Here is a 25,771-nt window from a genome sequence, read left to right on the forward strand (position 1 = left end):
AATCTAGTGGACGGAACGCTTCTTTCAACAGCAGCAACAGTTAGTCAGCCACCTCGGTCGCTTGCTAGACAACATAGCTGAACCAATACAGCTCTTTAGACGCTTTAGTTGATATTAGCCACTGTGTTTTAAACCCACTTCTGTCGTCTAGTTAGTTATCCGATTAAATTTCATATTTACCGTGTTGTCATTCGTCAGCTAGCGGGCTGGTTAAGTTAGCATTAGCCTAGCTAGCTAACATCCTCGACCATGAGGTCACTAAGCTACTCTCCTCCTGCTAAAGAAGATGAGGTCTGCTGGATGGAGAAAGAGGAGGATATCACAGTCAAACAAGAAGTGGAGGGTGAGGCTGTTACTGTGAAAGAATCGGAAGATACGTTCAGAGTGAAAGAGGAGGAGGATGTTCCAGTAAAAGGAGAGCAGGATGCAGTTTTTGGAGTGAAAGAGGGGGAGATGACTGCCACACCCAAAAAGGAGGAGGAAGAAGAGGAGGAAACTGGATACCTGGTCCCGGTTTCCCAAACGCATCTTAAGGCATTCAATGGTTCCAAAGGTAACTTAACCGTAAGATGGTTTTGAGAAACCGTTCACTGGCGGTAAGCAAATTGGAAAGCAGAGGGTAGTGAGGTCTGCACAACGCATCACCGGGGGCAAACTACCTGCCCTCCAGGACACCTACACCACCCGATGTCACAGGAAGGCCATAAAGATCATCAAGGACAACAACCACCCGAGCCACTGCCTGTTCACGCCGCTATCACCCAGAAGGCGAGGTCAGTACAGGTGCATCAAAGTTGGGACCGAGAGACTGAAAAACAGCTTCTATCTCAAGGCCATCAGACTGTTAAACAGCCACCACTAACATTGAGTGGCTGCTGCCAACACACTGACTCAACTCCAGCCACTTTAATAATGGGAATTGATGGGAAATTATGTAAAATATCACTAGCCACTTTAAACAATGCTACCTAATATAATGTTTACATACCCTACATTATTCATCTCATATGTATACGTATATACTATACTCTATATCATCTACTGCATCTTTATGTAATACATGTATCACTAGCCACTTTAACTATGCCACTTTGTTTACATACTCATCTCATATGTATATACTGCACTCAATACCATCTACTGTATCTTGCCTATGCCGCTCTGTACCATCACTCATTCATATATCTTTATGTACATATTCTTTATCCCCTTACACTTGTGTCTATAAGGTAGTAGTTTTGGAATTGTTAGCTAGATTACTTGTTGGTTATTACTGCATTGTCGGAAATAGAAGCACAAGCATTTCGCTACACTCGCATTAACATCTGCTAACCATGTGTATGTGACAAATAAAATTTGATTTGATTTATTTTAGAAACCGTAACCCAATACCTAGCGAACTCGTCAAGAAGTTCAGACATCTTGGCGTAACAGTTATAAGGTGTTGACTTGACAGTCGCTGGACACAGGTTTGAGTTAAGCTCAGGGCTACCCCCTGAATTCACTACACTATAAATACAAGGACTGGCCATCCATGATGTCATAATGATAGTTTAACCCGGGTGTCTGTAGTGATGCCTCAAGCGGGAGCCCCAAAATCATGTTCTAGTGCTGTCCCCAACTAACTAACAACTAACTCTTGGTCAACCAAGAGCCATCTGTTCTTTCTAAAAATCGCCCAATGTGTTTGTATAAAATCTATATGTTCTGAACTTGTCTGATGCTTTAAGCACGCTATTTGATTAAAGAAATAACACACACAAATGACTAGAGGGAGCCAGTCATCAACAACCTTTTTAAAAATTTGTATTTTACCTTTATTTTACTAGGCAAGTCAGTGATAGCCTAGGAACAGTGAGTTAACTGCCTTGTTCAGGGGCAAAATGACAGATTTGTACCTTGTCACCTCGGGGATTCAATCTAGAAAACTTTAGGTTACTAGTCCAACGCTCTAACCACTAGGATACGCTGCCCCCGCCCCCCGCTGCTGGACTTTGTAAATTCTGCCGTTCTGCTCCTGAAGTTTTCAGTAATAGACTAATAAACTACAGATAGACTAGTAATAGACTACACCAGCGGTCGGCAACCTTTTCCGGTTGGAGTGCCAAATTATCTAACCATTTCTACCAATCTGTGTGCCCGTTATGATTTTCATATGCACATTTTTTTGGAACAATTTAATTTATAATGTTATCTCAAAATTATTGTCTGTAATTAATCTACATTCTATCTAAATCTAAATGAACATTTTACAAATCTAAAAGTAACTTTTTTTGCCATTGCCAACTATGTAAAAAAAATAGCGTACATAAAGCCAACAAATAAATACATTTCATTTTTCAGGTAGAAAATATTCTGATAAGAATAAATATCCTAGAAATCACTTTGGCTGCACATGGCCTGTCTACAACAAACTTGAAACATTGTATCAACTATCAAAAGGGTCCTCTGAAACTTGAAACATTGTATAAAATATTCTGGGCCCTCAGTTTCCCTGCGCCAGTGAGTTCGGGACAGACATAGCTGTCGGCTATTTTTGCAAAGGATAAGAAGTCATCAGGTATTTTATGACATTTCCACTGGATCAGAACTTTACATTTTTCCCTTTCATGCCAAGTGGTTATCGAAATGGTGAGAGCTGGAAATGTTTTACGAAAATACTTTGAGGAACTGTTGTCATTCGCATTTGATTTTGATTAGACTTTGTTTACTTGCTGTTTGAGGTGAAGAAAAAATGTATTTGAGAAGCTCCACAACTCATTAGTGGTGGTGCGTTAAGACAAACAGAAATACTATCAGACATCCCCAAATTGGCACATTTATAGGCCTACATTTCCGCGCAGGCCGGGTAGACTAGTCCTACTTCTATATGCGTAATTAAGTGTGCATTCTTACTCAACATTGACAGGAGTGTTTCAAACAAGAGACAATAAATTGACAACTGACGCATCTTGCGGGGTTAGGTCTGGGTGGTCTGCCAGGGACCGTTTCATTTAGTATCTGTTTGGGTCAGCAAGGGGGATGAATGTATTTCCCATAGTATGAGTTATTTACTCTGAAAAATTAGAACCAAACACTATAATGACTGTTCCCTGAAGGGGGGAAACGAGGTACAACACCCCCTTCCTGGGTCGGTGAAGAGTGGTATTAAATTTAAGGAATAAACCTGAGCATCACGCTCATCACCTGTAAAAGGTGGAGCTTCCAGCAAGGTGTGAATTTAATAGTATGTTGTACCTTGTTTCCCTCCTTCAGGGAACAGTAGTTATAGTCACAACGTTACGCTTGTCATATGATGAACTTCAACTTAAATACGGGATCATGCTGTCGTACAGTTTTTTTGTATTCTGAAATGCACTTAAACTATGTATCAATTAGTGGCTCCTTATCTTGCGCTGGGAATTTTAAATATACCTTCCGGCAATACGCCTCACCCAATGTGATACGAATCTGCAATTTTTTAGACCTTATAGCTAGAACTGCCATCAGAAGCTAGCCATCAGAAGATAACCAGCTGATTAGCTACTAGCTATTTAGTCATTGTTAGCCACTGCTAGCGGCCTTTACCTTTTTAGCTCAGACACCAACCGCTTTTAGCCTGGATAATACCTTCCAGTTTGCACAGCGCGATATCAACCCTGAGCATATCGGACTGTTTTTCTCCACTACATCATGTTATTCCTGCCGTAAGCTCTGGACCATTACACCGGATAATCGTAGCTAGCTAGCTGCCACCGAGGGGCCCAGCCCCGAAGCTAGCCTTGAGCCAGGCCCATCTCCCGGCCTGCTCAGTGGACCCTATGATCTCTCGGCTACACAGCTGATGCCTCCCAGACTCTTCACTAAGACGACTAGAATCCACTACATCACCGGATTCCTGCCGTAAGCTCTGGACCTTTGCACTGGATTGGCTATAGTGGCTAACGCCCTTGTCCCGAAGCTAGCACCAGTGAGCCTCGAGCTAGGTGCATCTCCCGGCTAGCAAACAAAATTACTCCAGCTACAATACCTCTTTTGCCAATTGGCCTGGACCCTTTGTCAACACGGAGCCCCGCCGATCCATCACAACTGGTCTGCCGACGTAATTCCGTCCGATGTGCCCTCAACCGGCCTTTGCCGGACGTCGCCCTTGTCCCGAATCTAGCACCAGTTAGCCTGGACCCAGGCGCCTCTCCCGGCTAGCGTAGTAATGACTACCTAACGGCTTCCCTGGTTCATATATTGCTCTTCACTGAACCCTATGATCACTTGGCTACATAGCTGATGCCTGCTGGACTGTTCATTAATCACAGTACTCCATTTTGTTTGTTTTGTTTATCTGTCGGCCCCAGCCTCAAATTCAGGCCCTGTGTGTAGTTAACTGGCCCTCTGCCCATGCATCGCCATTTTACCAGTTGTTGTCTTAGCTGATGAACTGTTGTTGTCTTACCTGTTGTTGTCTTAGCTAGCTCTCCCAGTCAACACCTGTGATTGCTTTATGCATCGTTTTATGTCCCTCTCTGTCAATTTGCCTTGCATACTGTTGTTTAGGTTAGTTATCATTGTTTTATTTTACTGCAGAGCCCCTAGTCCCACTCAACATGCCTCAGAGAACTCTTTTGTCCCACACATGCGGTGACCTCACCTTGCTTAATTAACTGGTGCCTCCAGAGATGCAACCTCCTATCATCACTCAATGCCTAGATTTACCTCCACTGTACTGGCACCCTACCATACCCCTGTCTGTACATGCCCTGAATCTATCCTAACACACCCAAAAATATGCTCATTTTATTCTCTGTTCCCAACGCACTAGACAACCAGTTCTGATAGCCTTTAGCCGTACCCTCATCCCACTCTGTTCCTCGGGTGATGTAGAGGTTAACCCAGGCCCTGTGTCTCCCCCAGGCGCTCTCATTTGTTGACTTCTGTAACTGTAAAAGCCTTGTTTTCATGCATGTTAACATCAGAAGCCTCCTCCCTAAGTTTGTTTGACTCACTGCTTTAGCACACTTCGCCAACCTTTATGTATGTCCTTGCCGTGTCTGAATCCTGGCTTTGGAAGGCCACCAAAAATTCAGAAATTTCCATCCTCATCTACAAAATGTTTCATCAAGATAGAACTGCCAAAGAGGAAGGAGTTGCAATATGCTGCAGAGATGGCCTGCAGAATTCTCTCATACTTTCTAGGTCCATGCCCAAACATATCGAGCTTCTAATTAAAAAAATTAATCTCTCCAGAAAGTCTCTCGCTGTTGCTGCCTGTTTATAGACTCCCTCAGCTCCCAGCTGTGCCCTGGACACCATATGTGAATTGATTGCCACCCATCTATCTTCAGAGTTCGTTCTGTTAGGTGACCTAAACTGGGATATGCTTAACACCCCGGCCGTCCTTCGAAAGTCAAGTTAATAAACAGATCACCGACCATTTCAAATCCCACCGTACCTTCTCCGCTGTGCAATCCGGTTTCCGAGCTGGTCACGGGTGCACCTCAGCCACGCTCAAGGTCCTAAACGATTTCATAACCACCATTGATAAAAGACAGTACTGTGCAGCCATCTTCATCGACCTGGCCAAGGCTTTCGAATCTGTCGATCACCGTATTCTTATCGGCAGACTCAACATCCTTGGTTTCTCAAATGACTGCCTCGCCTGGTTCACCAACTACTTCTCAGAGTTCAGTGTGTCAAATCGGAGGGCCTGTTGTCCGGACCTCTGGCAGTCTCTATGGGGGTGCCACAGGGCAAAATTTTTGGGGCGACTCTTTTCTCTGTATATATCAATGATGTTGCTCTTGCTGCGGGTGATTCCTTGATCCACCTCTATGCAGACGACTCCATTGTGTATACATCTGGCCCTTCTTTGGAAACTGTTAACAAACCTCCAAACAAGCTTCAATGCCATACAACACTCCTTCTGTGGCCCCCAACTGCTCTTAAATGCAAGTAAAACTAAATGCATCTCCTAAATGGTCTGACTTATAATATGTGGACAACTACCAATACCTAGGTGTCTGGCTAGACTGTAAACTCTCCTTCCAGACTCATATTAAGCATCTCCAATCCAAAATGTAATCTAGAATCGGCTTCCTATTTAGCAACAAAGCCTCCTTCACTCACGCTGCCAAACATACCCTCGTAAAACTGACTATCCTACCGATCCTTGACTTCGGCGATGTTATTTTCAAAATAGCCTCCAACACTCTACACAGCAAACTGGATGCAGTCTATCACAGTGTCGTCTGTTTTTTCACCAAAGCCCCATATACCACCCACCACTGTGACCTGTATGCCCCCGTCGGCTGGCCCTCTCTACATATTCGTCGCCAAACCCACTGGCTCCAGGTCATCTATAAGTTTTTGCTAGGTAAAGCTCCGCCGTAACTCAGCTCACTGGTCACCATAGCAACACCCACCCATATCACGCGCTCCAGCAGGTATATCTCAATGGTCATTCCCAAAGCCAACACCTCCTTTGGCCGCCTTTCCTTCCAGTTCTCTGCTGCCAATGACTGGAACGAATTGCAAAAATCGCTGAAGTTGGAGACCTATATCTCCCTCACTAACTTTAAGCATCAGCTATCTGAGCAGCTTACCAATCGCTGCAGCTGTACACAGCCCATCTGTAATAGCCCATCCAACTGCCTACCTCATCCACATGTTTTTATTTAAGTTCATTTGCTAAATTGTAATTACTAAGTTACTATGGCCTATTTGCCTTACCTCACTCCATTTGCACATACTGTATATAAATATTTCTGTTGTGTTATTGACTGTACATTTGTTTATCCCACATGTAACTCTGTGTTGTTGTTTGTGTCACACTGCTTTTCTTTATCTTGGCCAGGTCGCAGTTGTAAATGAGAACTTGTTCTCAACTGGCCTATCTGGTGAAGTAAAAAATAATTTAAAAAAATCTTTACTTTATTGACAACACCCAAATGGATACTGTTATTAATGTGGTTCTTCAATAATTACACATTCTTAATACTGTAGCTGTTTAGTTACAGTCACATGTTCAACTATCATCAGCTGATCCAGGAAATCATTGTCTGAATGCCAGTCAAATGACAAACATCATGACATAGGTGACGTTGGGGTCCTACAGTAGGTCTATGTTGTTGTTAGGTAAAGTTATGGGCCCAACAGTAGGTCTATGTTGTTGTTAGGTGAAGTTATGGGCCAATTTGGCAAACACTTAGTTTACAAACCCTCATTGTCAGGCTGATGGAAAAGCTAGCCAAAGAGTATTTTCCTGGTTGAAGTGTTTTTTTAAATATAAAGCAGTTGACTTGCGAGGATGACACAAACATTATATTAAGCAGGACATTCAAACGAGCCTTACAATTATAATCCAAAGTAGTGTGAAATGCACTCATAAGCAACCTGTAAATGGAGGTTACTCCCCTGAGTTTTCCCCCATTCACATTCAGAAAACATTGTGAAAAACTAATATCTTTGTTCACCATTTTTGCTGCAGGCAGATATACTACATCCATAACTATCGGTTTCCTCATTAGCAGGGAGGAGTTTCTACAACTAAATTGCATGTGCATCGCCCTCGTGCCGCAATTTTAGCAAACACAGAAAGGGGCCTATATTGGAGACCCAAGGTCTTCTGGCACACTGCTTAGAGTTTCAACAACATGAATAACTTATTTCTAGCCTACAATCATCGATGTTACTACTAATGTGAAAACAAGACAAAATATGATTTTTCTTGCTCATTTTAAGACAATTGTTTAATTATTTTTACATTCATTAGTCCACTTTTATAAAAAGTGCACTAGAGTTCTAGAAGCTTGTGAGTTCGGATTGTGTAAAGAACATTTAGAAAATTAATAATATTGTCTATTATTATTTAGAAATACGTGTTAATTGTTGCGAGCCAGTAGACGCCATGTTTATATTTTTGAAGGTGAAGCATTGTCGTTGATTATAATGGAAGTTGGAAGTGGAAATGGAAGTTGTTTTCTGTTGGTGGTGAGCAAACTCGTCCATCAAAAATATAGGATATATTGTCTTAAAGGGGAAGGTTTTACAGGCTTTGGTTTTTACATTTATGTTTTGAGGTTGGACTTTATTTAGCACGTATAGCTCGTTAGCACGCAGGGAGCACTGATTGGTGTCACCTCGTTAGTCAGTATGTGTTACACCTGTGCTGGCTTGTCCATCTCGTTAGTGGGAAGGTGTGTCATGGAAATTTCCTCTTTACCAAATCATGAGAGCAAACCACACACAAGTCAGTTAGTTATCAAAGTCCATCTTTAATTATATGAGCTCTATCACAACCCTGTGACTCTCAGATCAATTCAGTGTCTATCAATGAATTCTCTGAGAGTTCCTTACACATTGCAGCTGAGATCCTTTATAGCAAAAACACACATAGTCAGACAGCATAGACATAATAATAAATCGTTCAGCTTTGTCTCCTAAACTATGATGTTGAACTGGGCAGTCAGCTGCTGCTGCTCCAATACAGTATGAGGTGAGACGGTGAACTGATGTTGATCTGGGCAGTCAGTCATTCATTCTGTACTTCGAGTCTGGTCCATCGTTGTTGGTATTGAAAAAGCCTACTGCACATTGTGGTGGAAAATCTAACCAATCAGGAGAGACTTTGTTATTTCTTCATACAATCAACCTTTATTTGATAAGAATTTCAATAATGTAGCTGGTCAGCCCTACACTCTAAGGTGGAAGGCCGAGAGCTCGATGACACAAGGAGTTCTGAAGTCTTATATAGTCAAACTATCTTGTGCATATAGAAAACACGTGATCTTGGTATGTGTACATGTGTGGAGAACGAGACACAGACTAACTGAATTGTTCGTTCTGTAGCAACAGCTAGTTATTCTAGTTTACCAGTGAGGTGTCAAAACAACAGGAAATCACTCTAGACACAGTTCCTCTGAAGTAGATCAAATGTTCCCTGAATTGGGGCAAGCCATGCTCCTTTGGCCTGTCTGCCGAGAGGGTGTGTGGTTGCACACCCAGACAAACAACACATTAGAATTCATATCAACTTAAAGAGGCGAACATCGATTTTTCCCTCACAACATTGCACAGAGATAAATCAGATCCAGCCTGAACTGTGTGATGTAGTAAGGAGTTGTAGTTTCTCTAGAGATCAATCAGATCCAGTCTGAACTGTGTGAACTAGTAGTGTGTTGTAGTTTCTCTTGAGATAAATCAGACCCAGAATGAACTGTGATGTTGTAGAGTTGTAGTTTCCAACAGGCCAATATTCTACATAGTTTAGCGCATAAAACGTTGTAATTAACTACAATGACCAAAATCCACTGCGCGCCTACTTGTCTTGTCTGTGTTTCTTTTACACCCGAGTTAAGTTGTAAATAAAGAGTAAAAACTCAGACGATAAGTAAAGCTCAAACCAAGTTTATTCACCCACTGAGTCACAGCTGCATAAGACCAAGACACAAGCGCTGGTATTTAACCCTTTATGCTAAGTCTCCTCCTTACTGATATTTACAGACATTTTGACAGAATGTAAACATTCTACATTCCCCTCTCTCAAACAGTGACATGAATAACGATATTTAATATTTTCAATTTCAGAAGTCAGAACCCATCACCTGCTATGTAAAAGATACAGAAGAATGCACAACGGTCAATGCTATCCGGGATCCTTGGGACATCCCTACCCTATCCCCTACCTTAACCATTTTAAAATGTCAATTTAGACGGGCTAGGGACGTCCCAAGGATGTATCTCTACCTGAAAATACATGATCTAAGTGATTGATCGTTGGTATTCAGCGGTCATAAAGTCTAATTTACTTTAATAAACTACTAAAATAGTGATTTTGTCAGACAACATAGACAGCAGCTCTACACTTTATTGACTGACTGATCCATTCATCCTTCCATCCCCCCTCAGCCTTCCTTTCCTCTGAAGACCCAGTGAGGGTGGGATTGAGCGATTGAGACATTAATGGCTGTGTGTTGAGTTATTTTGAGGGGACAGCAAATTTACACTGTTATACAAGCTGTACACTCACTACTTTACATTGTAGCAATGTGTAATTTCTTCAGTGTTGTCACATGAAAAGATATACTCAAATATTTACAAAAATGTGAGGGGTGTACTCACTTTTGTGATATACTGTATGTCCCCTTAGCGGTTCATCACGTCAGCAAAAGGGAATATGTTCCATCATCTATGTTTATTTACATTAGTGCAAGTTATTCACTGATATTGGTGTAATTTCTCACCCCTTTTGGCTGTATGAAAGTTAATTTCCCCTCAGACACAAACATTTGTTCTTTGATATTATGAAGGTAATTTGTGTCAAGTGTACTTTTCACCCCATCTCTTTACATTGAATATTTCTATTCAGTGGCCTGACTGCATCCAGACTGTCATAGGCCCATCCTGGTAGATCTGAACCTAATGCAGCTTAGAGTGATCGGATGACAGAAGTCACATTTAGGTGCCAGGTGTAGATGTAGGCCATAGATGCTCCATATCCATTACTTTGAGTGTTTTATATAATATGACTGAATGTGTTTCTTTTTGTGTTGCAGGGGCAGTCAAGACATGGATTAGCAAGGCCACATAACATAAGCAGAGCTGTGGGAGACCACCTCAAGCCCCTGGTAGAGCCGGGGGTGGTGTTTTTGGTAATATGTTATCAAAACAAGCTTTATTTATACAGCACAGTTCAGACATGGATGCAATGCAATGGCTTCACAGGAAAAAATGAAAATAAACAATTATTTACCAATCAAACATAAGTGGATAAAAAAAAAACAAGATTAACAACTGAAAGACTGAGCATTCTATGGAAATACCATCAATTAAAATAGTAAGAATTGGATGCAATCTTGAAGCTTGTTTTACTCCATTGTTTGTGTTTCTCAGAAAGAAAACCAAAAATGTCCTTTACATAGAAGAGGGATCTAACAAAGAGTCATTGACAACAACCAAAACTACAGGTGTGGTTTTAGGAGGGGTTCTGAAATACACTATGGGGGTGTACACTGAAAGTTAACTAGTAACAACAACTGGGACATAAAAGACACCCACCAAATCTGCCCAAGAAGAGTCAAACAAAAGAAAAACCCACAACAAACTTAAAGACAGGAAGAAAACCAAAAAGGTGTTGACTCTCCACATCTATCAAGACAACTGGAGCACTGGGCCAGACACTCTTAAATAGAACCTGGACCAGCTCAGGTGAAACACCTTCCCACTAACGAGATGGACAAGCCAGCACAGGTGTAACACATACTGACTAACGAGGTGACACCAATCTGTGCGTCCTACGTGCTAAAAACCAAAGCCTGTAACACCTTCCCCCTTAGGACAACAAATATATCCTATATTTTTCTATTTCACATTATAATCAACTATGAACTGGCTGTCAAAAATTAAAAACATGAAGAACTCTCCTCTTCCTAAAACTCACTAGCTTCCAGAACTCTCCTCTTCCTAAAACTCACTAGCTTCTGTAACTCTCGTCCCCTTGGAACGAGCCCAAACAAAACTCATCTCCAATACAGAAAAACATGCAGTCAAAATTGTGATCCATGGCAACCCACTGGCTAAACGCATAACACAAATATTTTTAACTGCCCACCCTTGAGACAATCAGCAACCAAGTAGTCCTTACCACAGACATGTCTGATTTCAAGAGGAAACTCCTGCAATATCGGTAGTAACTTTCCACATCACTGCAGAGCTTCTCTCTCTCTTTTTTTAGGATTCACTGGATAGACATGTTGTTGGATCTGGGCCCAGTCCCCAATGTCATGCTCTAGTACATTTGGGTTGGTACATCTGAGAATGAACCCTGATATTCTAAAAGCAGGGCAACAATGTCAATATAATTGTACCCAAAAATTGTCAGTTGGTTGCACAAATAATTACTAAATGTTACATGAACTGTAAATATTAATTATCAAAACCAAATATACACCCCTTTGTTAATGTGTTGGCAATAATTAACTTAATGGTGAGGCATTGATTAATAAAACATGTATCTTTTGTCAGGCTGAATGTTTGAAATATGAGTAGGTGATTTGAGTCATGCTTCTTCAGTAGTGGAATTAAGACAATTAGCACTTGAATGTTGTCAAGAAATACATGAATGATGAAGGATGGTTAATAAAATTGATTATAGACCAATTTATTATACTGCATCCATGTGTATTTATTTATTTATTTTAACCTTCATTTAACAGGAACCGAAAGGTTGCTGGATTGAATCCCGAGCTGACAAGGTAAAAATCTGTCATTCTGCACCTGAACAAGGCAGTTAACCCACTGTTCCCCGGTAGATCATCATTGTAAATAAGTCAGTTAAGAACAACTTCTGGCTTACAATGACGGCCCAACGCTCTAACCACTAGGCTACCTGCAAGTAAATTGAAATTATTTTCAAGTCACTGAAAAAACTACCAGAAAATACATATTTTCAACCGAACGTATATTGGACGTCGGGCATAGTCTTCTTTTCAACACTTTTTCAATTACATTTTGCTAGGTGGGATAGCGCAATGTCAAAACACAGTGTTAACGTGTCCAAATCAATAACCAATATGCAGAAACAGTTTGGGATAAATTGAAAACTTAAACATAAAATGTACTATGTACACAAACATCTGCCACAATAATCATATTACTTGTATTTTTTTAAACAAGCACCGTATAAACTGCACAAGCACCAAAAACACTGTTGCTTTGACAAGTAGCAATAAATCCATGATTTCGATTAGGTTTTATGTGTTCTTGAAACTAACACAACTAAAATAAACACATGGAAATGGGAGATATCTTTAACCTCACTGGTTAGAGGAGAACCTGCAGAAGACAGTCAGCTACATTTTGGTGTGATGCATTTCAATTTAGGGATCACTAAACAAAGGAACACAACACTTATTTGTCATCACTCATCGATATCATATTGAAATCAACTGTGCAAAAGGAGGGAGATGAGGTTGCACGTCCTGTTAAAACTAACAGCTCAAAAACCACACGGAATTTGGGAATAATGTAAATATCACTGGTTGGAGGACAATTTGTAGAAAACCGCTAGCTACATTTTGAAGTGTTACATTTTGATTCCAGTGGGTCACCAACGTGGTAAGTGTAACACAACACAACTATCAAATCAGAGTCTGGATTTTCCCCTGAGGCTAATATCCATATCATGTTGAAATCAATTGATAAAGGGGCAAACATTTAAGCTTCAACATTGTGACATTATTAAAATACTCCTTCTACAATGTTAAAATATTTTACATTGTGACATTAATTCATTGATATCATGAAACAACTCCTTCATGTATGTACTTTCTGATATTTGATCTGTGATCTTTTATCAGATTATCTCTGGTCACAGCTAAGATATTTCTCTCCTGTATGTGTTCTCTGTTGTTGTACCAGGCTGGTTGACTGAGTAAAACTCTTCCCACATAGATTAGAGCTATACGATTTCTATTCTGTGTGTGTTCTCTGGTGTACTGTCAGACCCATAGATGAAACAAAACTCTTACCACATTGATTAGAGCTATACGATTTCTCTCCTGTGTGTGTTCTCTGGTGTACTGTCAGATCACCAGATTGAACAAAACTCTTCCCACATTGAGTACAGCAAAAAAGGTTTCTCTCCTGTGTGTGTTCTCTGGTGTATCTTCAGATGGCTAGATTGAACAAAACTCTTCCCACATTGATCACAGCTATAGGATTTCGCTCCTGTGTGTGTTCTCTGGTGTGGTCAGGTTACAGGAGACCACAACCCTACAGTTTATCTCTCACCCCCAACAGAGGAGGAGAGATCTAGGGGTCTGAAGATGTGGGGGTTTTATGACCCCTCACACCGATGGTAAATCTTAGGCCACAGACAACATTCCTTTGTCCTCTCACTATGGAGAACCAGCCTCAGAACATTAAAAATGCAATAAAAAGACTTTGGAACAATGATTTCCGTCAGCCACAATGGTGGTCATGACAATATGTCATTTTTGTTTTGTTATTATAGGTTAATAGATTACGTTATCACAAAAACATTGTAACTGTAAGAGTTTTCCTAGGATACTCTTGATGTTTATACATTGGACGTTGTGTGGAAAATGTCCAAATCAAAGAGAATGTTTTGGTAAAGACTAAATGTGAAGTTAGTTGTCTAAAATTGGATTTGAGTAAAATCTAGACCATGCCTCTTGACTTGGTACGCCCAGAGAATAGCCCTAAAGGCGGTTACGCCCACTTCTGACCCGAGGGTATAAGACCTGTGAGGCAGAATGAACAGATCAGACTAAGTGACCCAAGCTGCAGCCAAGGTCTAAAAAGTCAACGAACCAAAAACTCAACCCAAGGTTGAAGACAAAGACATCTTTTTCTACCCATGCTACTGATGAGTAGCTGTGTCTCAGCGGGTGAATTCAAGCCGGACCACCTAACCTCCACTCTCCATCAAATCGTGGTATCTACACTGTTTCACTCCTATGCTGTGAGCCCTGAGCTACAGATCGGTCTGTCCTCAGAAGACTCCTCCCAGAGCAAGGGCGAGGAATCAGACCAAATGGACACTGACATCGTGAGGACGACCAGAGAGTTGCGCCGGAGAAGTGCGTCATTGAGAAGCCTAAACGACCCACGTGGAGCTTCGCATCTGAGACCCCCCCACAGGTAATTACATCATTATATTCTGACCCATAAGAGCGGCAGTTTGGGGCAAGGCTAGGGTTAAAATAAGCACAGCTGACAAATGCACCCAAATGTATATTTCTCTCGTGTACTTTCTCTTTTTCTCTCTCTTTTAAATCCCCATTTTGGGTAACACGCGCCATAGTGTGTTGGCCCGTTATACTAGGTTCTAATCAATAACCTAGAATGTGTTTTTGGTGTATGTGTATCTTTTATCATCATTTTAGCTTTCTAGTAAATAAATACTCAACTAAGATTGGTGTGGTACGAACTCATTGGTGAGACCCGGGTCCGTGCAGATTCCCGGATTATACAACGTTCAGAATGAAGGAAACTGATTCATTAGCGACTGTTGTAAAATCGATATTCTGATGTTCTTTGAGTTAATTTGGGAAATAGAAACTCAATAAAACTAATTTTCCCATGGTGCCCCCAGGTTAATGCTTGATTCATTTAATCACACAATTAGAAACATTTAATCATTCGATGAGCAACAGTTGTCACATTAACTAATGCAACGTCACGACAGTTCTCTGGTGTGATATCAGGATGCCTAGCTGAGTAAAACTCTTCCCACATTGAGTACAGCTATAAGGTTTCTCGCCTGTGTGTGTTCTCTGGTGTGATATCAGGCTGCTTAGCTGAGTAAAACTCTTCCCACATTGATCACAGCTATATGATTTCTCTCCTGTGTGTGTTCTCTGGTGTATCTTCAGATGTCTATATTTTACAAAACTCTTCCCACATTGATCACAGCCGTAAGATTTCTCTCCGGTGTGGATTCTCTGATGAATTTTAATGCCTGATGAGGAGGTGAATCTCTTCCCACAGTCAGAGCAGCAGTGAGTTCTCTTCCCTGTGGATCGCTGGTGTTTCTTGAGGTGTTCTGATCTGGAGAGACTCTTCTCTGCCTCGTCAGCATCATGAGGTTGTTGAGGCTCCCCAGAGGTTCCACGATAGACCCGTCTCTCTCCTGTGTGAAAGACAAAGTCAGACAGATGGTTAAAGGACCACAACAGCAGAAATCCACTGTTTATTTAAGGTAAAAGGTGATGCCTGAAGTGGATTACATCCTACTATATAAATGACCCTGTTTTCTAATGCAATATAGCTCTCTTAATCACAACAGTAGTATGTAAATATATAGATGGATTAAATGCAAGGAAGTGGTCAGCACATGTTCCTATAGTTGGAAGAAGCAGAAGGCCCTGACAAGTGCACAGGATAAACTGAGCCTGCCCCACAACAAGCTCAACACAGAATCCCTGACAAGGTGGGCCTGCCCTTCAACAAGCTCATCACAGAATCCCTGACAAGGTGGGCCTGCCCCTCAACACGCTCATCACAGAATCCCTGACAAGGTGTGCCTGCCCCTCAACAAGCTCATCACAGAATCCCTGACAAGGTGGGCCTGCCCTTCAACAAGCTCATCACAGAATCCCTGACAAGGTGGGCCTGCCCCTCAACAAGCTCATCACAGAATCGCTGACATGGTGGGCCTGCCCCTTAGCAAGCTCATCACAGAATCCTCGACAAGGTGGGCCTGCATCTCAACAAGCTCATCACAGAATCCCTGACAAGGTGGGGATCTCCACTGCAGATAATGGAAACAGTCCTGGAGCAGGAAAAGGCCGTCACACAAGTCCTGGCAGCAGACAACAACACAGCACCTTGCACCCTCCTGGCAAGACATTGAGGTCTTTGAATACAACGACTTATCAACAGCTGTAATAATTTGACCCCCACAGGAAATCTACACTGCAGTTATAGAAAGACCCATTTTCTATATAACCATTGATACAGTGTAGACATTGTTAATGTTGTAAATGACTATTGTAGCTGGAAACTGCTGTTTTTTTTTAATGGAATATCTACATAGGCGTACAGAGGCCCATTATCAGCAACCATCACTCCTGTGTTCCAATGGCATGTTGTGTTAGCTAATCCAAGTTTATAATTTTAAAAGACTAATTGATCATTAGAAAATCCTAGTTGAGTATCTGGAGCATCCGCATTAGTGGGTTCAATTACATGCTCAAAATGGCCAGAAACAAATAACTTTCTTCTGGAACTCGTCAGTCTATACTTGTTCTGAGAAATTAAGGCTATTCCATGGGAGAAATTGCCAAGAAGCTGAAGATCTTGTACAACGCTGTGAACTACTCCCTTCAGAGAACAGCACAAACGAGCTCTAAGAAGTGGTGGATTCAGTGTAAACTTTGAACATTGAGATATTAAAGACATGATAGATCAGACACAGAGTATATAAAGGAGTGAGATCTGTAGAAAGACAGAGTGGCTGTGGAATGTGCTGGGTGGACGGGAGAGAGTCACAGGAGTGTGATAAATGATACGAGAGGACATCTGTGGATTAGGCGAAAGAGGGGTTGAGGTCAGATCCCTAAGTGACCCCAAACTTTTGAACGGTAGTGTAACTTATAAATGTCTCAAATATTCAACTGTACTACCCCATCAACCAAAACATTGCATAACTCCACTGTATAGCCTTGAAACCTGGAACTTGTTGAGGATAGGGGGCAGTATTTTCACTTTGGATGAATTGCGTGCCCATAGTGAACTGCATCAAACTCTGTCCTAGATTGCTAATATATGCATATTATTATTACTATTGGATACAAAACACTCTGAAGTTTCTAAAACTGTTTGAATTAAGTCTGTGAGTATAACAGAACTCATAGGGCAGGCAATCTTCCAAACAAGAAGTGAAATTCTGAAAGTTGGGGCAACTTTGACGTCATCGCCCCCTCCTTTCCCAACAAGATATGGATCTGGATGCACTTCCTACGCCTTCCACTAGATGTCCTCATTCAGTAGAAAGTGGAATGGAGCATTTGCTGTGAGTGCTACCGCTGTTCCATTTAGCTCCAGATGAAAACGTATGATCCGGTTGGAACGTTATTGGATATATATGATAATAACATCCTGAAGATTGATTCTCTACTTAGTTTGACCAGTTTATTTGACCTGGAATATATATTTTGGAAGTTTTCGTGCGCGTTATCTTGGACCAGCAGTCAATTTTTGGGCACGTGAGCTGAAAGTGCTAGCAAATGCAGCTACTTGGACAGTAGTATTGGACATTATGGAACAAAACAACGATTTATTGTGGAACTAGGACTCCTTGCACTACATTCTGATGAAAGATCATCAAAGGTAAGGGAATATTTATGTTGTAATTTCGTATTTTTGTTGACTCCAACATGGCGGTTACGTCTGAGCGCCGTCTCAGATTATTGCAATGTTAGGCTTTTTCCGTAACATTTTTAAAAGATCTGACACAGCGTTTGCATTAAGAACCAGTGTATCTTTAATTATATGTAGAACATGTATCTTTAGTCAAAGTTTATGATGAGTATTTCTGTTATCTGGCGTAGCTTTCTATAATTCCTCCGGACATTTTGGAGGAATTTCTGAACATGGCGTCAATGTAAACCGAGATTTGTGGATATAAAAATGCATATTATTGAACAAAACATAAATGTACTGTGTAACATGTCATATGACTGTCATCTGATGAAGATTTTCAAAAGGTTAGTGATTCATTTTATCTCTAATCCTGCTTTTGTGACTATCTTTGGCTGAAAAAAATGGCTGCGTTTTTTATTTGATTTGGTGGTGGTCTAACATAAATATATATGTTATGTTTTCGCTGTAAAACATTTAAAAAATCTGACATGATGGGTAGATGAACAAGATGTTTATCTTTCATTTGAGGTATTGGACTTGATAATGTGTGAAAGTTAAATAATTCTAAATAATATTTTTGAATAATATTAATATAATATAATATTTTTGAATATTTTTGAATTCCCTGCGCCACCTTTTCAGCTGGGAGGGGTGGAGTTCCCTGAGGGGAACACCTTGCCCCAACTTAACCATGTTGAGGCTACAGTGTTGGTTTACATTGTTTCTAAACATAGGAGTGAAAGAATATTATTGTGGGTTCTGATTGGGTACAACAGTTAAACTAAGCTCATGAGGCATGTGTTCAATTCTTCAAGAATTGATGGCTATAAATAAACAAATTTAAAAGTCTAAATATGAATGTAGCTATTGCAGATTTCCCCTTTAACACCACACATTAGATCAACAACTGCAACAAGAGTTTGTGCCTCTGTTTTTAAGACTCTATTTTTAAGCCTCCTCCCTAAGTTTGTTTTATTCACTGTTTTAGCACACTCCACCAACCCTGATGTCCTAGTCGTGTCTGAATCATTAATTACGAAGGCCACCAAAATTCCTGAAATTTCCATCCCCAACTACAACATCTTCCGACAAGATAGAACTGCCAAAGGGGGCGAAGTTGCAATCTACTGCAGAGATAGCCTGCAGAGTTCTGTCATACTATCCAGGTCTGTACCCAAACAATTCGAGCTTCTACTTTTAAAAATCCATCTTTCCAGAAACAAGTCTCTCACCATTGCAGCTTGTTATTGACCCCCTTCAGCCCCGATTTGTGCCCTGGAAACGATATGTGAATTGATTGTCCCCCATCTATCTTCAGAGTTAGTACTGTTAGGTGACCTAAACTGAGATGTGCTTAACACCCCGGCCGTCCTACAATCTAAGCTAGATGCCCTCAATCTCACACAAATTATTAAGGGACCTACCAGGTACAACCCTAAATCTGTTACCATGGGCACCCTCTTAGATATCATCCTGACCAACTTGTTGCCCACTAAATACACCTCTGCTGTCTTCAACCAGGATCTTAGCAATCACTGCCTCACTGCCTGAATGCGTGATGGGTCCGCAGTTAAACGAACACCCCTCATCACTGGCAAACGCTCCCTAAAACACTTCAACGAACAGGCCTTTCTAATCAATCTGGCCCGGGGATCCTGGAAGGACATTACCTCATCCCGTCAGTAGAGGATGCCTGGTTGCTCTTCAAAAGTGTTTTCCATGCCATCTTAAATAGGCATGCACCATCCAAAAAATGTAGAACTAATAACAGATTTAACCCTTGGTTCACCCCAGACTTGACTGCGTTCTGCATTAGCATCGAATAGCTCCCACGATATGCAACTTTTCATGGAAGTCATGAACCAATATACTCAGTCAGATAGGAAAGCTAAGGCTAGCTTTTTCAAACAGAAATTTGCATCTTGTAGCACTAATTCCAAAAAGTTTTGGGACACTGTAAAGTCCATGGAGAATAAGAGCACCTCCACCCAGCTGCCCACTGCATTGAGGCTAGGAAACACTGTCCCCACCGATAAATCTACGATAATCGATCATTTCAATAAGCATTTTTCTACGGCTGGCCATGCTTTCCACCTGGCTACCCCTACCCCGGCCAACATCTCAGGACCCCCTGCAGCAACCTGCCCAAGCCCCCCCCCCCCCGCTTCTCCTTCACCCAAATCCAGACAGCTGATGCGCTGAAAGAGTTGCAAAATCTGGATCCCTACAAATCAGCTGGGCAAGACAATCTGGACCCTCTCTTTCTAAAATTATACTCCAAAATCGTTGCAACCCCTATAACTAGCCTGTTCAACCTCTCTTTTGTATCATCTGAGATCCCCAAAGATTGGAAAGCTGCCGCGGTCATCCCCCTCTTCAAAGGGGGAGACACTCTAGACCCAAACTGTTACAGACCTATATCCATCCTGCCCTGCTTTTCTAAAATCTTCAAAATGCGAGTTAACAAACAGGTCACCAACTATTTCTAATCCCACCGTACCTTTTCCACTTCTCCAATCTGGTTTCCAAGCTGGTCATGAGTGCACCTCAGCCACGCTCAAGGTCCTAAATTATATCATAACCGCCATCGATAAAAGACAGTACTGTGCAGCCGTATTCATCGACCTGGCCAAGGCTTTCGACTCTGTCGAGTGGTGTGGGGGCTGTGCTTTGGCAAAGTGGGAGGGGTTATATTCTTCCTGTTTGGCCCTGTCCGGGGGTATCATCGGATGGGGCCACAGTGTCTCCTGACCCCTCCTGTCTCAACCTCCAGTATTTATGCTGCAGTAGTTTGTGTCGGGGGGCTAGGGTCAGTTTGTTATATTTGGAGTACTTCTCCTGTCTTATCCGGTGCCGTGTGTGAATTTAAGTATACTCTCTCTAATTCTCTCTTTCTCTCTCGGAGGACCTGAGCCCTAGGACCATGCCTCTGGACTACCTGGCATGATGCCTCCTTGCTGTTCCCAGTCCATCTGGCCGTGCTGCTGCTCCAGTTTCAACTGTTCTGCCTGCGGCTATGACTGACCTGTTCACCAGACCTGCTGTTTTCAACTCTCTAGAGACAGCAGGAGTGGTAGAGATACTCTTAATGATCGGCTATGAACAGCCAACTGACATTTCCTCCTGAGGTGCTGACTTGCTGCACCCTCGACAACTACTGTGATTATTATTATTTGACCATGCTGGTAATTTATGAACATTTGAACATCTTGGCCATGTTCTGTTATAATCTTCACCCGGCACAGCCAGAAGAGGACTGGCCACTCCTCATAGCCTGCCTGGTTCCTCTCTAGGTTTCTTCCTAGGTTTTAGCTAGACACTGTGTTTTTCCTAGCCACCGTGCTTCTACACCTGCATTGCTTGCTGTTTGGGTTTTTCGGCTGGGTTTCTGTACAGCACTTTGAGATATCAGCTGATGTAAGAAGGGCTATATAAATACATTTGATTTGATAATCACCACATTCTTATCGGCAGACTCAATAGCCTTGGTTTCCAAATTACTTCCTCGCCTGGTTCCCCAACTACTTCTCTGATAGAGTTCGGTGTGTCAAATCGGAGGGCCTGTCTCTATGGGATTGCCACAGGGTTTAATTCTCGGGCCGACTCTTTTTTCTGTATATATCAATGATGTCGCTCTTGCTGCTGGTGATTCTCTGATCCACCTCTACGCAGACGACACCATTCTGTATACATCTAGCCCTTCTTGGACACTGTGTTAACAATAGAGGTCGACCGATTAATCGGAATGGCCGATTAATTAGGGCCGATTTCAAGTTTTCATAACAATCGGAAATCGGTATTTTTGGGCGCCGATTTGCAGTTTTTTTAACACCTTTATTTAACTAGGCAAGTCAGCTAAGAACACATTCTTATTTTCAATGATGGCCTAAGAACGTTGGGTTAACTGCCTCGTTCAGGGGCAGAAAGACAGATTTTCACCTTGTCAGCTCGGGGGACCCAATCTTGCAACCTTACAGTTAACTAGTCCAACGCAAAAACGACCTGCCTCTCTCTCGATGCACTCCACAAGGAGACTGCCTGTTACGCAAATGCAGTAAGCCAAGGTAAGTTGCTAGCTAGCATTAAACTTATCTTATAAAAAACAATCAATCATAATCACTAGTTAACTACACATGGTTGATGATATTACTAGATATTATCTAGCGTGTCCTGTGTTGCATATAATCTGACAGAGCATACAAGTATCTAAGTATCTGACTGAGTGGTGGTAGGCAGAAGCAGGCATGTAAACATTCATTCAAACAGGACTTTCATGCGTTTTGCCAGCAGCTCTTCGTTGTGCGTCAAGCATTGCGCTGTTTATGACTTCAAACCTATCAACTCCCGAGATGAGGCTGGTGTGACCGAAGTGAAAGGCTGGCTAGTTAGCTAATAGCAATTCAAACTTCACTCGCTCTGAGCCTTGGGGTGGTTGTTTCCCTTGCTCTGCATGGGTAATTCAATGTGGTGGCTGTTGTCGTTGTGTTGCTGGTTCGAGCCCAGGGAGGAGCGAGGAGAGAGACGGAAGCTATACTGTTACACTGGCAATATTAAAGTGCCTATAAGAACATCCAATAGTCAAAGGTTAATGAAATACAAATGGTATAGAAGGAAATAGTTATATAATAACTACAACCTAAAACTTCTTACCTGGGAATAATGAAGACTCATGTTAAAAGGAACCACCAGCATATGTTGTCATGTTATGAGCAAGGAACTGAAATGTTAGCTTTCTTACATAGCACATATTGCACTTTTACGTTCTTCTCCAAAACTGTTTTCGCATTATTTAAACCAAATTGAACATGTTTCATTATCCATTATCTACTTGAGGCTAAATTGATTTTATTGATGTATTATATTAAGTTTAAAATAAGTGTTAATTCAGTATTGTTGTAATTGTCATTATTACAAATACACACACACACACACAAAAAAATTGGCCTATTAATCGGTATCAGCATGTTTGGTCCTCCAATAATTGGTATCGGTATTGAAAAATCATAATCTGTCGACCTCTAGTTAACAATCCTCCAAACGAGCTTCAATGCCATACAACACCCCTTTGTAGCCCCAAATCAAATCAAATTTTATTTGTCACATACACATGGTTAACAGATGTTAATGCGAGTGTAGCGAAATGCTTGTGCTTCTAGTTCTGACAATGCAGTAATAACCAACGAGTAATCTAACTAACAATTCCAAAACTACTACCTTATACACACAAGTGTAAAGGAATAAAGAATATGTACATAAAGATATATGAATGAGTGATGGTACAGAGCGGCATAGGCAAGATGCAGTAGATGGTATCGAGTACAGTATATACATATTAGATGAGTATGTAAACAAAGTGGCATAGTTTAAAGTGGCTATTGATACATGTATTACATAAAGATGCAGTAGATGATATAGAGTACAGTATATACGTATACATATGAGATAAATAATGTAGGGTATGTAAACATTATATTAAGTAGAATTGTTCAAAGTGGCTAGTGATATATTTGACATAAATTCCCTCCAACTGCTTTTAAATGCTAGTAAAACTAAATGCATGCTCTTCAACTGATTGTTGCCCGCACCCGCCCAGCATCACTACTCTAGACAGTTCTGACAACTACAAATACCTAGGTGTCTGATTAGACTGTAAACTCTCCTTCCAGACTCACATTAAGCATCTACAATCCAAAATTAAATCCACAATCGGTTACCTATTTCACAACAAAGCCTCCTTCACTCATGCTGCCAAACATACCCTCGTAAAACTGACTATCCTACCGATCCTTGACTTCGGCGATGTAATTTACAAAATAGCCTCCAACACTCTACTCAGCAAACTGGATGCAGTCTATCACAGTGCCATCTGTTTTGTCACCAAAGCCCCATGTACCACCCACCATTGCGACCTGTATGCTCTCGTTGCCTGGCCCTCACTACATATTCATCGCCAAACCCACTGGCTCCAGGTCATCTATAAGTCCTTGCTAGGTAAAGCCCCGCCTTATCTCAGCTCACTGGTCACCATAGTAACACCCACCCGTAGCACACGCTCCAGCAGGTATATTTCACAGGTCATCCCCAAAGCCAACATTTACTTTGGCCGCCTTTCCTTCCAGCCCTCTGCTGCCAATGACTGGAACGAATTGCAAAAATCAATGAAGCTGGAGTCTTACATCTCCCTCTGTAACTTTAAGCATCAGTTGTCAGAACAGCTTACTGATCACTGTACCTGTACACAACCAATCTGTAAACAGCACACCCAACAACCTCATCCCCATATTGTTATTTATCCTCTTGCACCCCAGTAGCTCTACTTGCAAATCATCATCTGCACATCTGTCACTCCACCGTTAAAATGCTAAATTGTTATTATTTTGCTTCTGTTGGCCTATGTATTGCCTTACCTCCCTACTCTTCTACATTTGCACACACTGTACATAGATTTTTCTATTGTGTTATTGACTGTATGTTTGTTTATGTGTAACTCTGTGTTGTTTGTGTCGCACAGCTTTGCTTTATCTTGACCAGATTGCAGTTGTAAATGAGAACTTGGTCTCAACTGGCCTACCTGGTTAAATAACGGTGAAATAAATAAAATACATTTAAAAAAGACAGTACTTACTAGTGTTAACCAGGGCCCGTTCATCGTTAGAACCATAGGATGCCTTAACATGCCTTTGGGAAACAGAGCCCAGATATCCAGTGTCCTCCTCTTCATATTCTTCTTCCAATGTGACAGTCATCTCCCCCTCCTCCACTCCAAAAACGTCTTCCTCCTCTTTCTCTTCCTCCTCTTTCTCTTCCTCCTCTTCTTTTACTGTAACATCCTCTTCTTTCACTCTGAAAGCGTCTTCCTCTTCTTTCACTGAAACGTCTTTCTCTTCTTCTTTCACTGTAACATCCTCACCCTCTACTTGTTTTTGTATTGTGACATCCTCTTCCTCCTCTTTCACGACAACGTTTAGCCACAGACCCTCTTTCTCCGTCCAGCAGACGTCCTCTTCTTTTGCAGGACGAGAGTAGTTTAGTGAGCTCATGGTCGGGAATGTTAGCTAGCTATGCTAATGCTAACTTAACCAGCCCGCTAGCTGATAACAATAACAACACCGTAAATATGAAATTAAATCGGATAACTAACTAGACAACAGAAGAGGGTTTAAAACACAGTGGTTAATATTCACGAAAGCATCTAAAGAGCTTTATTGGTTCGGCTATTTTGTCTAGCTAGCTACCGAGGTGTCTGACTAACTGTTGCTGATGTTGAAAGAAGCTTTCCGTCCACTAGATTATACGTCACACCAGCAGCATTGCCTTAAAGTCACACTTCGCCATCTGCTGACTGGAGTGGGTAACGCAGTTGAGTATAAAATGTATATCTAATTTTCAGACAAAAAGTTCAAGTGAGTTTTTTACTCACCAGTGTAACAACACGGTGTGGTTAAAGACTTAGTAACTGAATTGTAGTCATTCTGACTGACATCTGGAATCTATTATAGATTTGGGGGATTTTGCCATGATTCTATGTCTCTGCTCTTTTCATCTGCAGTCATGTTTTAGTTGGGTTCTAATTGGTCTCCATTAGTTGGACTCCAGCTCACTGACCATAGCTAGTTGGCTAAATAGCTAATGTTAGCTGGCTGGATAAGATAACTGCATATAGCTCATGTTAGCTGGCTGGCTAAGATAACTGCATATAGCTAACAGTCTTTGATATTTGGTTAGATGGCATTATGTATTTCCAAAATGTTGGTTTACTTCAATCACTCAAGTCATGAGTGGAAACGATTGGTTTAATTTGAAGCTCTACATTTGAAGTTATTTCTGTTGTAGTTTACATCAAAGGTAAAAGGCTGGTCCTCCATATTACTTCACACCTGACATTATCATTCTTCTGAATTCTGATTGGTTT

The 25,771-nt window shown here is 41.4% G+C and overlaps 2 long non-coding RNA genes across 2 annotated transcripts; one reads left to right on the forward strand and one right to left on the reverse strand.

Moving 5' to 3' along the window:
* Positions 1-12,572, forward strand: LOC116355378 (uncharacterized). The gene is made up of 2 exons (XR_004204394.1): positions 1-773; positions 10,527-12,572. It is a non-coding gene; the product is annotated as an uncharacterized LOC116355378 (long non-coding RNA).
* On the reverse strand, positions 9,363-25,142 carry LOC116355381 (uncharacterized). The gene is made up of 2 exons (XR_004204398.1): positions 24,485-25,142; positions 9,363-15,625 (listed from the first exon to the last, which is right to left on the reverse strand). It is a non-coding gene; the product is annotated as an uncharacterized LOC116355381 (long non-coding RNA).
* Positions 25,143-25,771: the final 629 nt, after the last annotated feature.

The sequence above is a fragment of the Oncorhynchus kisutch genome, linkage group LG20, assembly GCF_002021735.2.
Source record: "Oncorhynchus kisutch isolate 150728-3 linkage group LG20, Okis_V2, whole genome shotgun sequence".
NCBI classification, from domain to species: domain Eukaryota; kingdom Metazoa; phylum Chordata; class Actinopteri; order Salmoniformes; family Salmonidae; genus Oncorhynchus; species Oncorhynchus kisutch.